The sequence below is a fragment of the Meriones unguiculatus genome, chromosome 2, assembly GCF_030254825.1.
Source record: "Meriones unguiculatus strain TT.TT164.6M chromosome 2, Bangor_MerUng_6.1, whole genome shotgun sequence".
Taxonomy (NCBI): Eukaryota; Metazoa; Chordata; class Mammalia; order Rodentia; family Muridae; genus Meriones; species Meriones unguiculatus.
This window is the reverse complement of record NC_083350.1, coordinates 134,591,767-134,605,620: the sequence shown is the minus strand read 5'-3', so window position 1 is coordinate 134,605,620 and position 13,854 is coordinate 134,591,767. Positions and strand designations below refer to the sequence as shown.

General features: G+C 38.4%; 1 protein-coding gene across 15 annotated transcripts in view; it reads left to right on the top strand.

Moving 5' to 3' along the window:
- The window catches only part of Nlgn1 (neuroligin 1), a 983,309-nt gene that overhangs the window by 894,987 nt on the left and 74,468 nt on the right, over positions 1–13,854 (top strand). The window lies entirely within an intron of this gene.

The window sequence follows — 13,854 nt, the reverse complement described above, 5'->3', positions numbered from 1 at the left end:
GAAAACATCCTTCTGCAGGATGTAAGTTATGACTAATATTATTTCTTCCTATTGTAGTGAAGCACGCCTACATGGAAATATATCTGTGAAAAGAGGAACTCAAAGTAATATCAACTTCTCATTTCTAAAGTCAACAGCACTGTTGCATATAGTATAGGACTAATATTTTAACGCGTTCTTTCATAAAATCTGCTTTATCTTGCATTGTCTTTTAATACCGTGTCTTACACGTTTATTAACTTTTTTAAAAAGTGCTTTATAAATCAATAATCAGCCTAGAGCTTAGAATTACTCTCATTTCTACTTTTCATTTTTACTAATACGTAAATATGGTGTCTTCTTTCCTGGATTACAGCTCTTCTCCACTATGACTGTATGAACAAATAAATCACTACACCTGTCTGCCACAAACTTTACTGTATATAAGTTTTTTTTTTCTTTTTCTTTTTCTTTTTTTGTGGATTAACCATTTGTTCACGGAGGCAAATAAAAGTCTTCGCATTTTACCTGGTTATACTGAAAATACCCATACACAGCTTCCGTTCTTTACTAAGAGTGCTATCATTTTGAAGAAGATTATTTGTGGCTTTTTACTGGAAGTGTTTGGAAACCAATTTAGAAAGAGGAACATGCTATTAAGTAAAATACTTCCGAAAACTGAGAATGAGAAAGGTTAAGAAAAAGACAAAATAAGGCAAAAGAGAATAATAAAAGTGGTAAATGTTTAAAGTATTCAGAACACTTGGTAAACTGCTTTCTACATTGGTCATGACATTTTTACATACAGAAAAAGAAAACATCAGATTCCAACAATATTCTAATGTTTTATAATGCATATGAAGGCAAAATCCTGGAACCGCAGGTTATACATGAAATTGTAAACTGTTTTAAGGCTCAAAGCATTTGTGATTTCAGATATGAGCCACAAATTGCCTGATTAGACAAAGTATTTTACTTAATAGCATCTGTATAGCTTTTCAAGACACCAATGTAATCTAAATTTCAGAAACAATCTCCAGTAACACTTTGGAAGTAGCATTGTTAGATATACATTCCTGTAATTGAATCACTTGGAAAGTAGACACAAGATCTAGGAATTTAAGACCATTCTCTAAATAGAGGTGAGCATGGGGTATATGAGATCCCATTAAAACAATGGTGAAAAAGAAAGAGTAGAAAGTTTAGGAAAAATTTTTCAAATTTTGGGAAGTATCAGTGAAACATGATGAAATTTAGAAAAAGTTGCCTTCGATGGGGAAAATGAAGATGAATCAGAAAGCAGGAAGACCTTTATGTTCATGTACCATGGAAGTACACTGTTTCAGTGGCTCCTTTCTAAGTTCATGATGTCTCTGGGCTGTGGAGAATTAACCTATGCCCTCCATTCTAGCCTGGGTAAAGGCACATTCATCAAGAATGATTAAAAGCTAACTCAACATACAGAATTTTGGTACTCTATAGAAAGACTGTATTCTCCATAAGGCAAAGAAGCTTTTCCAAACCTAAATATTTCTTTTTCATTGGATACATTCAGTTAAGAAAATTGTTCAGACCAATAAAACCATTCATGTGCTTGTCTCTTCAGTAACTTAGAACTATATCATACTTTACCCATGAAAGCTAACTTAAGAGGAAAAGATTAATTAGTAAAAATAAGTGTGAATCAAATTTTACTCCAATTCACATTCAATCATCTTCATAGTCTTCCAACTTCTAGGCAAAATATCAAAGTATTTTCAATACTTACATAAAGTCATACCTGTTTATAATTTTACTTCTATTTTCCTGTAAATTAAATTTGCAATCTGCTCTCAAAAACCAGTTTCACTTGATTCAAATTGTGTATGCTGTGCATGGAATACCATCAATTACAATAAGAGTATGCTCATAAAATTATTATAACTTTCTACTGTCATTAATCACCTTCACTGTCAAGCACAAAATGCCCTTTGATTAGGATTTTGAAGTGTGCTTTTAGAACAGGCCTTTAAATGTGCATTCTCAGTGATCGTTGAGCACAAAATCACCCCACAATATTTTTAGATTTTCTGTAATATTTTCTACAATATTTTTAGGTTTTCTTTGGGCACTTGACTCTGTGAAAAGCCTTCAAATGCCTGCTGATACCGTTTGGGTTCCGTCCTATGTTCTCTACATGAGTTGGCATTATCAACCTTCACATCAATGCTATAAACAGGAACTACTGAGGCATTCATTTTGCACTAACTTTCCAAAACTATCTAGCTATGGATTGATAGAAGTAGGACTTAAAGCTCAAATGTTTGTTCCCTTAATGAAGATTTCATTCTCTCTGTCATTTTGCAACATAGTTGATTATTTTCCTATCTCTGTATATGCATGGGTAGCAAAAATCACCCATCAGAATTAGTTGCTTTTATGTTTCTATGATCAAAATGCCCGACACAAACTATTTGTCCCGTTGTTTCAGACTTCAGGCCACAGTTATTCACTCCCTGCCTGTGGGCAGAGAGAATGCCATGACAGTTTATGGATGAATGTGTCAGAGGACAGCTCCTTACATCATGACACTGAGAGAAAAGCCAGTTTTTGTTTTTTTGTTTTTTTTTTTTTCTATCTGTGGCCCCATCCCGTAGAATAATGCATTCAGGGATGGTCTTCATTTAATCACTCCTAGGAATGTCCTCAAAAATACACTGAGATGAATACGTTTGAGGACCCTAACATCCTGTGTGACACTAAACTAAGTAATGTTGACAGTGGAGCTTCAACATCACAATTATCTTTTAAATCATCATCTTTGCCAGCTATACATTATTCTATTTTAAACTACTAGAACATTTAGTTGAAAAATACAAGGGTAATTATTAACGTTCAATGTGTTTACTTCTAGTAAGGAATACATGTTAAGTAACTATTCCCTAGTAATGGGAAGGATGATTCCATTAAACAAAGGGAGTATATTGGAAAAAAAAAAAACATGCAAAACAACAGAATGGTATAGTCATCTTAGAAACCCAAGTTTGAAAGGTAGCAGCAGCCAAGCAGTATGGTGAGGAAGAACAGACCAGAAAGATCAGGCAGGCCAGCCTAGGATGACTGATTGCAAATATTCTCACTATGTTTGTATCTTTATACAAGATTTGAAATCTGGAGGTAAACAGTGCACTCATTTCATCCCAAAGTGTGGGCGACAGAGGCAGGCAGATCCCTGTTGGTTTGGGCCAACAGTTTTAACATGACAAGGTTCAGGATAGCTAGGTCTATAGAGTGAGACCCCTTCTTTTCTCAGCACAGACAAAGAAACAAACAAGCACACAGATCTATCAATAAACAATGGCAAGCATATTGACAATGGCTCTTTCTTGGCTAGAAGAGGAGAGTTGTGGAATCTAATCCCACCAGCCTGTGTTCAGTGAGTTGCCACTAAGAAATAGAAATACGGTCAAAACCCCCAAATATCTATGGGGAAGAGAGTTCTCATTATTGTAATGGCTTGTAAAATTACATGGAGACAGCAATTACAAAAACTGCTTTAATAAATATTTTAAAATTTTTCTGTTTATGAAAAATGTGAATATTTTTATTGTGGGAATTTTGGGAAAAATACAAATTTATAATCTTTCTCTACTCACCTAGCTTTAGATTCTGTTTTTTTTTTTTTTTTCTGTTTCTATAAATAGTTATACTCAAGTCATGTAGTCACTCACTCAGTTGTGAAATCTGAGGTTATCCTTGTGTGGCCTGTGTATTTGTTTTCAGTTGATTAACATTTATACACACAATTAGTACTTAGCCTTTGATCTGTGAAATAGGTGGTCATGTGGAATGTGATCACTCACACTGCTGTACATTTAGGTAAGTAATGAACAATCGCAGTTGGTAAATAAATAAAATAGGTAATAATTGTTGGGGACATACTGTGCATCACACACACACACACATCCCTCCACCATGGGGTGCTGTACCTGGAGCCTCATTTTAGAGAGGTAAAAGGGAAGTGCAAGTTGTTGGATTTTCCCAAGGCCTGGGAGCTGCTGAGGAAAGGCTTGGATGTGGGCCCAGATGCTCCTGTGAGATGTGTGCTCACCTACTCACTGTAACTCTGTATTATTAGTACACATAGAGAGCATGGCTACACACAAATATTTTCCACAGCTTATTTCCTTGAGATAAATAACCCAATAGGGGATTGTGGAGGCAAGGTGTGTGAAAATTTGCAAAGCTCTCGATGCATTTTATCTTCACAACCATGAGTTTTGCATTCCCAGAAGAATGTTGGGATGTTCATTTATTAACTGTTTTTGAACATGGAGTGTTATAAATGTTCAAGTTGGAAGTGTTTTGAAAATTAGATCTAATTTTTTGTTTCAGTTGGTAATAAGATCGTAGAAGTCTCATTAACCATTTATCTTCACAATAATTGTCATTTACCGAATTCTATTCACCCGTGTGCCCACCGTTCTGTTCCCAGGAGTTCCCATTAATAGCAGAGGTAATGCATGTCGAATCTATTTGTCCCAGTTCTGGGCTGCATCTTATACTCATTTCAAAGAGCAATTTTGTAGGAGTCAATTTAATCATGGCATGTTGAGAGAATATAGAGGGCACAAGATGTGTCTTCCTTGTTTGTTATACCCTAATAATAGCAATAGCACAACCTTGTAGATTTAGTCTGAAGAGTAAATCCAAGAAAGTACAAAGGACTATGGGCAATGTTTGACTCATAGTCCTTGATAAAAACTTCTATCCCCTGTACTAGCACTGCTAATCTTGGTAAGATGGTGAATGGATTTGTGACCAGTGTTAAATTTTATACAAAGCAGTATTTTCTAATCCTCGGCAATATGGACTAACTTAAGAAAGCCTGGGCATGCTCTAATAGTTGTCTTAAATAAAACAAAGGTTTAAGCATTCTTGTCAAGAGATGATTTTTCTGGGCATGTTTCTTTGGCAGTGAGTGAATCAGTTAGATAAGGTGTGTCTGGAAGGTAGGACTAGAGATGGAGAATGCTCAGACACATGCTCTCAAATACATTGTGTGCTTTTATTAAGAAATCACAATTTCTAGCAATTTACTTCTACATAAATTCATGTTTAAATAGCATTTATTAAGCAATGTTGATGTGCAAAAACATCTACAGGTTCTTGGTTCTTTTATTTATGTTTTATTTATTACAATTTATTCAATTTGTATCCCAGCTGTGGCCCCCTCCCTTGTCTCCTCCCAGTCCTACACTCCCTCCCTCCCTCTTCTTCCCCTATGTGCCTTCCCAAGTCCACTGATAGGAGAAGTCCTCCTCTCCTTCCTTCTGATCCTGGTTTATCAGGTCTCATCGGGAGTGGCTGCATTGTCTTCCTCTGTGACCTGGTAATGCTGCTTCCCCCTCAAGGGAAGGTGATCCAAGAGCAGCCCAATCAGTTCATGTCAGAGACAGTCCCTGTTCCAATTACTATAGAACCCACTTGGACACTGAACTGCCATGGGCTACATCTGTGCAGGGGCTATAAGTGGATACTAGACATATAATAGAGGATAAACATACTAAAATCCGTACACCTAAAGAAACTAATCAAGAAGGAGGACTCTGGCTAAGTTGCTCAATCCCCATTCAGAAAGGCAAAGAGGATGGACATCAGAAGAGGGAGAAAACAGGACAGGAGCCTCTGAAAAACTCTACCCTGGAGGGTATCAGAGTGATCAAAGTTATTTAAGCAGCTCATTTTAGCCATATATGTATACATGTATAATATTTATGTATATATGTATTTAAAATAAAACATAAAAAGGTGTTATTATTTACACAGTAGCATTTGCAAGTGGTTAATTAACTCCATAGGAGGAATAGGATTTGCCATGCTCTGTCATTTTTCCTTGCCAGTGACCTCTTCTAGACATCTACCTGTCTAGAATTCACCCCTCATCTAAAGTGGAAGCTCATTTTATAGATCTTGGTATGAACAGCAAGGAAGCTCGAAGCTTACAGTTAATGACAGGTTTGGCCTTAAACTCTCTGCTTTATCCTTACTTCATTTTTCCACTTTGGACAGTCTTTGGTTTTCTCAGCTGTGACACAAGCACACCACAGGCACTGGTGGTGCTGGAGAAAGGAGTGAGCTGCTCTAGGACTCACAGCTCTCAGTATACAGTCATTAGTTAACAGCAGCTGCTGGTGACTCATCCTGACTTGCAAGTTTAAGGCTTGAATGCTAACTTCTCAAGTCAAATAGCTAGAATGTATGACAAAACAAACCCAACATTTAAGTTCCTCACACACTAAGGAACAAGGAGAGACTTTACCATGCCCGCCTTTTACAGATCAAGTGCACACTGTGCTCTTACCGGCATGACAATATCTTATGGCTTCAAATGAAGCAACATTTTAAGCAGAGATTCCCTATTGTGGAACTTACTGCTTACCAAACAAAATGTAGAAAACACTAATAATTGGTACCCATATTAATATATATATGTATATATGAATTTGGAAGATTTCAGAGAAAGTATATTATTGAGGTCAAACAACTGATTCAACTAGTATGAACCATAAAGCTATAATCAGCATTTTTCTTTGTAAGAGCTTTTATTTCAGACTCAAGTATCATTCCACCCACCTTCTCAATCATGAAACTAGGGAACTTTATGCTTTCCCTTGACTCTAAATAGACTTCTTAGTCATCCTTTTATTGCAGATTCTCTTTGGCCAGTAGGAGCAAATATTCCAGTCATATCAACTGTCGGACACAGGACACAGCTAACTTCGTCCCATGATCCCAAAGAAGCAGTGAGTAGGGCTATGTAGATAGCGTATACCAGTGAAAAAAACCTGTGCCTGGTTTATTCTTGCCTTGCCTGCCTTTCCATTAGTGATAGTTCTGTGACTGATTGCCGCTCTCCCACCTCTCGGTTCTTCATTCTCACCACAGAATCTTATCCACCCCCTCTCAGACATGACAGGTGGCTTACTGTTTTCTATCCCCATGGACAAGATAAGCAGGTTAAAAATTACAGCCTGGAGTCCCATAGATTGTTACAACTGAATGGACAAAGGATCAGCCAGGAGAGACAAATGATGCCTGAAAATCCTCAAGTTCTTTTGAGAGTTTAAAATGTAAAAGGAAGGAAGCGGTTGGGATGTATTTCTGTTTTTATTTTTTCTTTGTTTGTTTTGCTTTTTTTTTTTTTTTTTTTTTTTTTTTTTTTTTTTGTGATAGACCCCCAGAGTTCTGTTCATTCTTTCGGCTGATTATACTGAGGTATCCCTACACAGACAAGAGTCAGACTGAAAGAGATTTGTGTTTACACATCTACCACCAGGATTGCCTTCTGCTCCCAGATACAGCCAAGGACAGGGGACGAGTAAATCTTCTCTACAGGGACCTTGTAATGAACCCAGGAACTGAGCAGCTCTCTGCACTGACTTCCAACTTCCCCTTGGCTCAGCTTTCTCTAATTTGCCCTTACAGGTTCAGCAATTTTTCTTATCGAAAGAATTCTTTTCCCCCAGTGGTCTACTTCTTCCTTAATTTCTTACATTTTTTTTCCTCTTTGCTTCCCATTCCTGGTCATATTCTCATATTCTCTCTCTCTCTTTCTCTCTTCTTTTTTTGAGGCAGAGTGTTTCTACATAGCTCTGGCTATGCTGGAACTCACTGTGTAGACCAGGCTGCCCTCATTCTAGCAGAGCTCTGCCTGCTATATGGCCCTGCTTTCCTCCCTCTTTCCTCTGTTTCTTACCTATTCTACAACTTTTTCATCTTCAACACACTCTTTTGACTTGACTTATATCCATATCTCTAAACTGCCTTTTATTCTGCCTTTAAAAATATTTTTGATATAAGATACTTATGGAGATTGAGGAACTCAGGGTATAATGCTCAGCATCCCTAAGTATACCCTCTTGACCAACTAGGCTAAGTACAGGAAGATTGGTCTTTCACAGTTGTTCTCTGTTACCTTTTTAAATTAAATTTTTAAATATTAATTTATTAATATAAAATATATTTATTAATATATGTTATATATTATTTACATATTTATTTACTTTGTATCCCAGCTTTAGCCTCCACCTTCATTCCCTCCCATTCCCACCCTCCCTCCCTCATATCCTCCTTGCCCCTCTTTAAGTCCGCTGATAGGGGAGGTCCTCCTCCCCCTACATCTGATCCTAGTTTATCAGGTCTCTTCAGGACTGGCTACAATGTCCTCATCTGTGGCTAAGCAAGGCTGCGCCTCCCTCGGGGGGGAGGGGTAGGTGTCAAAGAGCCAAGCATTGGGGTCGTGTTGGAGACAATCCTGATTCCCCTAAATAGGGAACTCACTTGGATACTGAGCTGTGATGGACTACATCTGGGCAGAGGTTCTAGGTTACATCCATTCATGATCCTTGATTGGAGAAACAGTCTCAGAAAAGGCCCCTGGGCCCAGATATATTTGGTCTTTGTGGAGCTCCTGTCCTCTCCAGGTCATACTAACTCCTCCGTATTCTTTCCTCTAATTTACTGCACTCTGCCCAAGGTTTGGTTATGACTCTCAGCATCTGTTTTGATGCACTGCTAGGTAGAGACTTTCAGGGGTCCTCTGCTGTAAGCTCCTGTCCTGTTATGAAACTGAAAAGCTTCTGCAAAGCAAAAGACACTGTTGTCAGAACAAAATGACAGCCTCCAGACTGGGAAAGGATCTTCATCAACCCTATATCTGACAGAGCGCTGATATCCAGAATATATAAAGAACTCAAGAAGTTAAAAAGCAACAAATCAAGCAATCCAATTAAAAAATGGGCTATGGTGCTAAACAGAGAATTCTCTGTAAAGGAATATAGAATGGCAGAGAAACACTTAAAGAAATGCTCAGTGTCATTGGCCATCAGAGAGATGCAAACCAAAACTACCCTGAGATTTCACCTTACACCCATCAAAATGGCTAAGATCAAAAACTCAAGTGACAATACATGCTGGAGAGGTTGTGGAGAAAGGGAACCCTCCTCCACTGCTGGTGGGAATGAGAACTTCTACAACCACTTTGGAAATCAATCTGGTGTGTTCTCATAAAATTAGGAAAAGTGTTACCTCAACATCCAGCTATATCACTCCTGGGCATATATCCAAAAGATGCTCAAGTACACAACAAGGAAATTTGTTCAACCATGTTTATAGCAGCTTTATTCGCAATATCCGGAACCTGGAAACCAGATGTCCATCAATGGAGGAATGGATACAGAAATTGTGGTGCATTTACACAATGGAATACTACTCAGGTATTAAAAACAAGGAAATCATGAAATTTGCAGGCAAATGGTGGGCTCTAGAAAAGATTATCCTGAGTGAGGTATCCCAGAAGCAGAAGGACACACATGGTATATACTCACTTATAAGTGGATATAAGCCCTATAAGATAGGATAAACATACTAAAATCTTACACCTAAAGAAGAAAAACAAGAAAGAGGACCCGGGGTAAGATGCTCTGTTACCTATTTAAAGCCACGCCTACTTCTAAATGAAAAGTCCGCTAATGACATAGTAGGTTCCCAGGATACAAGTGATCCAATTATTTGCTGTTTAGTGCACAATGACCTTTGTGTCTGCCAGCCCTACACCAGATAGTGAAAATGGCCTGTCTACTTTATCCCTAAGCATGAGGGTGTATTTTTAGTTTTTTTTTTCTTTCTTTTTTTTTTTTTTTAAGAAAAATAGAAAGCTCTGAAAAACAGATTTGAATCTCAGAGCAGTCTACACAAAAGGTCACAGATTCAGTGGAATCCTGTTTTTTTTTTTATTAAGTTACCATTTTTCTGTAATTGTAGCTATGTTGTGTGCATATTAGCAACCTGGGTTCTCTCTGCCTCCTACTATCATGCTTTTGCCTCCAATATAAAATCCTGCCTGCATTTTCCAAACGTTCACTTTTCCATGGCAACAGAGATGCATTTACAGGATTCTCATGTCCCTATGAGCAGAGAAACCTGTGTGTGACTCATACACAAATATGCTATTCTAGAATAGACATCTGCAGCAGGAGTGACAAAGGTCAGCACTGTTCTCCTCATAGAAGACAGCAAAGTTGCACAGAGACATTAGAGGGGAAGCTACAGACCCTTGGTGTGAGAAAGAAATTGTTGCATGAACTGTCTTTATTTTTCTGTTAGATTTTCTATAATTTATTTTTCTTTCTATAGCAGAGAATTATTTGCTTCGGCAAACAACAACAATAGCAACCGGCAGGTTAACATGTCACCGAGAGATATTCAACCAGAACTGACATGTCATGCGTCATTCTTGTTTATTGAGCACATTCCTAAGATATCTTCTATGATAATAACAGTTTTGGTTTCTGTTCCTCCACCATCTTAAAACCCAGTGTTTATAACAGATGTTCTCTGATTCTGTAATAACATAGACAAAAGAAATTTTCATTGCCTGCACTCTTGAAAGGTTATTATTTCAATTGTTACAAAGAAACTTCTTCACCACCAAATACTAAGTATTTTGTTGTTGTTCCAGTGAATCCTTTGAGGTGACAGAGAATGGAAAAGTATATTCATTGCTTCTTTGTAGTTCAGACATTCACCCCTCCAGGTGATCTGGCTGTACACTTGTTCCTGTTTGTAAGTAGGAGTGTTTCACTAGGAAAGGGAAGCCACTGAAACCCTACCATGTAAGGCATTCTTTTTTTTTTCTTTTTTTTTTCTCACTTTTTTTTTATTTTATTTTTTTTTATCAGTTACATTTTATTAACTCTGTATCCCAGCCGTGTCCCGATCCCTCATTCCCTCCCAGTCCCTCCCTCCCTCCCTCCCTCATCTCCACCGTGCCCCTTTCCAAGTCCACTGATGGGGGGGACCTCCTCCCCATTCATCTGATCCTGTTTTATCAGGTATCTTCAGGACTGGCTGCAAAGCCCTCCTCTGTGGCCTAACAGGACTGCTCCTCCCTTCGGGGGTGGGGAGACCAAAGAGCCAGTCATTGAGTTCCTGTTAGAAATAGTCCCTGTTCCCCTCACTTTGGGAAACCAATTGGTTACTGAGCTACCACAGGCTACATCTGAGTGGAGGTTCTAGGTTATATCCATACATGGTCCTTGGTTGAATGTCAGTCTCAGAAAAGACCCTGTGCCCAGATATATTTGGTCCTTGTGGAGCTCCTATCCTTTCCCCATCAGACTAACTCCCCTTCTTTCTTATGATTCCCTGTACTCTGCCAAAGGTTTGGTCATGAGTCTTTGCTTTGAAAACACTGCTAGTTAGAGTCTTTCAGATGCGCTCAGTAGACTCCTGTCATACGTTCAATGCACATCCCATCTGTCTTTCTAAACGAGGATTGATCATCTTACCCCATGTCCGCTCAATTGATTATCTTTTTTAGGTGTATAGATTTCATTATGTTTATCATATCTTATAGGTCTATATAAGTGAGTATATCCCATGTTTGTCTTTCTCCTTCTGGGATATTTCACTCAGAATGATCTTTTCTAGATCCCACCATTTGCCTGCAAATTTCATGATTTCCTCCTTTTTGATTGCTGAGTAGTATTCCATTGTATAAAAATACCACAATTTCTGTACCCATTCCACCGTTGATGGACATCTGTGTTGTTTCCAGGTTCTGGCTATTACAAATAGAGCTGCTATAAACATGGTTGAGCAAGTGTCCTTTTTGTGTACTTGAACAAACTTTGGGTATATACCTAGCAGTGGTATAGCTGGGTCTGGAGGAAGCACTATTCCTATTTGTCTTAGAAAGCGCCAGATAGCTTTCCAGAGTGGTTGTACCAGTTTACATTCCCACCAGCAGTGGAGCAGGGTTCCCCTTTCTCCACAACCTCTCCAGCATGTGTTATCGCTTGAGTTTTTCATCTTGGCCATTCTGATGGGTGTAAGGTGATATCTCAGGGTCGTTTTGATTTGCATTTCCCTGATGGCTAATGAGGATGAGCATTTCTTTAAGTGTTTTTCTGCCATTCGATATTCCTCTGTCGAGAATTCTCTGTTTAGCTCTGTTCCCCATTTTTTAATTGGATTACTTGGATTGCTGCTTTTCAGCTTCTTTAGTTCTTTGTATATACTGGATATTAGTCCTCTGTCAGATAAAGGGTTAGTGAAGATTCTTTCCCAATCTGTAGGCAGTCGTTTTGTTTTGATGACGGTATCCTTTGCTTTACAGAAACTTTTCAGTTTCATGAGGTCCCATTTATTGATTGTTGCTCTTAGAGCCTGTGCTGTTGGTGTTCTGTTCAGGAAGTTGTCTCCTGTGCCAATGAGTTCTAGGCTGTTCCCCACTTTTTTTTCCAATTGATTTAGGGTATCTGGTTTTATGTTGAGGTCCTTGATCCACTTTGACTTTAGTTTTGTGCAGGGTGATAAATATGGATTTATTTTCATTTTTCTGCATGTAGACATCCAGTTGGTCCAGCACCATTTGTTGAAGATGCTGTCTTTTTTCCATTGAATGGAATTGGCTTCTTTGTCGAATATCGAGTATTCATAGGTGTGTGGATTTATTTCTGGGTCTTCTATGCGGTTCCATTGATCCTTCTTTCTGTTTCTATGCCAGTACCATGCAGTTTTTATTACTGTTGCCCTGTAATACAGCTTGAGATCAGGAATGGAGATACCTCCAGATGATCTGTTGTTGTACAGGATCGTTTTGGAGATTCTGGGTTTTTTGTTTCTCCATATGAAGCTGAGAATCTTTTTTTCAAGGTCTGTAAAGAATTGAGTTGGTATTTTGATGGGAATTGCATTGAATCTGTAGATTGCTTTTGGCAGTATGGCCATTTTCACAATGTTAATCCTACCAATCCATGAGCACGGGAGATCTTTCCATCTTCTGATATCTTCTTCGATTTCTTTCTTCAGAGACTTGAAGTTTTTCTCAAACAGGTCTTTCACTTGCTTGGTTAGGGTCACACCAAGGTACTTTATGTTATTAGTGGCTATTGTGAAGGGTGTTGTTTCCCTAATTTCTTTCTCAGCCTTTTTGTCTTTGGTATATAGGAGGGCTTCTGATTTTTTTGAGTTGATTTTGTATCCTGCCACTTTGCTGAAGGTGTTTATCAGCTGAAGGAGTTCTCTGGTTGAATTTTTGGGGTCGCTCATGTATACTATCATATCATCTGCAAATAGTGACACTTTGACCTCTTCCTTTCCGATTTGTATCCCCTTGATCTCCTTTAGTTGTCTTATTGCTCTGGCTAGGACTTCAAGTACTATGTTGAAGAGATATGGGGACAATGGACAGCCTTGTCTTGTCCCTGATTTCAGTGGGATTGATTTAAGTTTCTCTCCATTGAGTTTGATGTTAGCTATAGGCTTGCTATATATTGCCTTTACTATGTTTAGGTATGTGCCTTGTATCCCTGATCTCTCCAAGACTTTAAACATGAATGGGTGTTGGACTTTGTCAAATGCTTTTTCGGCGTCTAAGGAGATGATCATGTGGTTTTTCTCCTTCAGTTTGTTTATGTAGTGGATTACATTTATGGATTTCCGTATGTTGAACCACCCTTGCATGCCTGGGATGAAGCCTACTTGGTCATGGTGGATGATATCTTTGATGTGTTCTTGGATTCGGTTTGCAAGTATTTTATTGAGTATTTTTGCGTCAATGTTCATAAGAGAGATAGGCCTAAAGTTCTCTTTTTTTGTTGGGTCTTTGTGTGGTTTAGGTATTAAGGTGACTGTGGCTTCATAGAATGAGTTTGGTAGTGTTCCTTCTGTTTCTATTTTGTGGAATAGCTTGAGGAGAATTGGAGTTAGCACTTATTTGAAGGTGTTGTAGAATTCTGCGCTGAAGCCATCTGGTCCAGGGCTTTTTTTGGAGGGGAGACTGTTAATGACTGCTTCGATTTCCTTGGGAGATATAGGGCTATTCAGTCT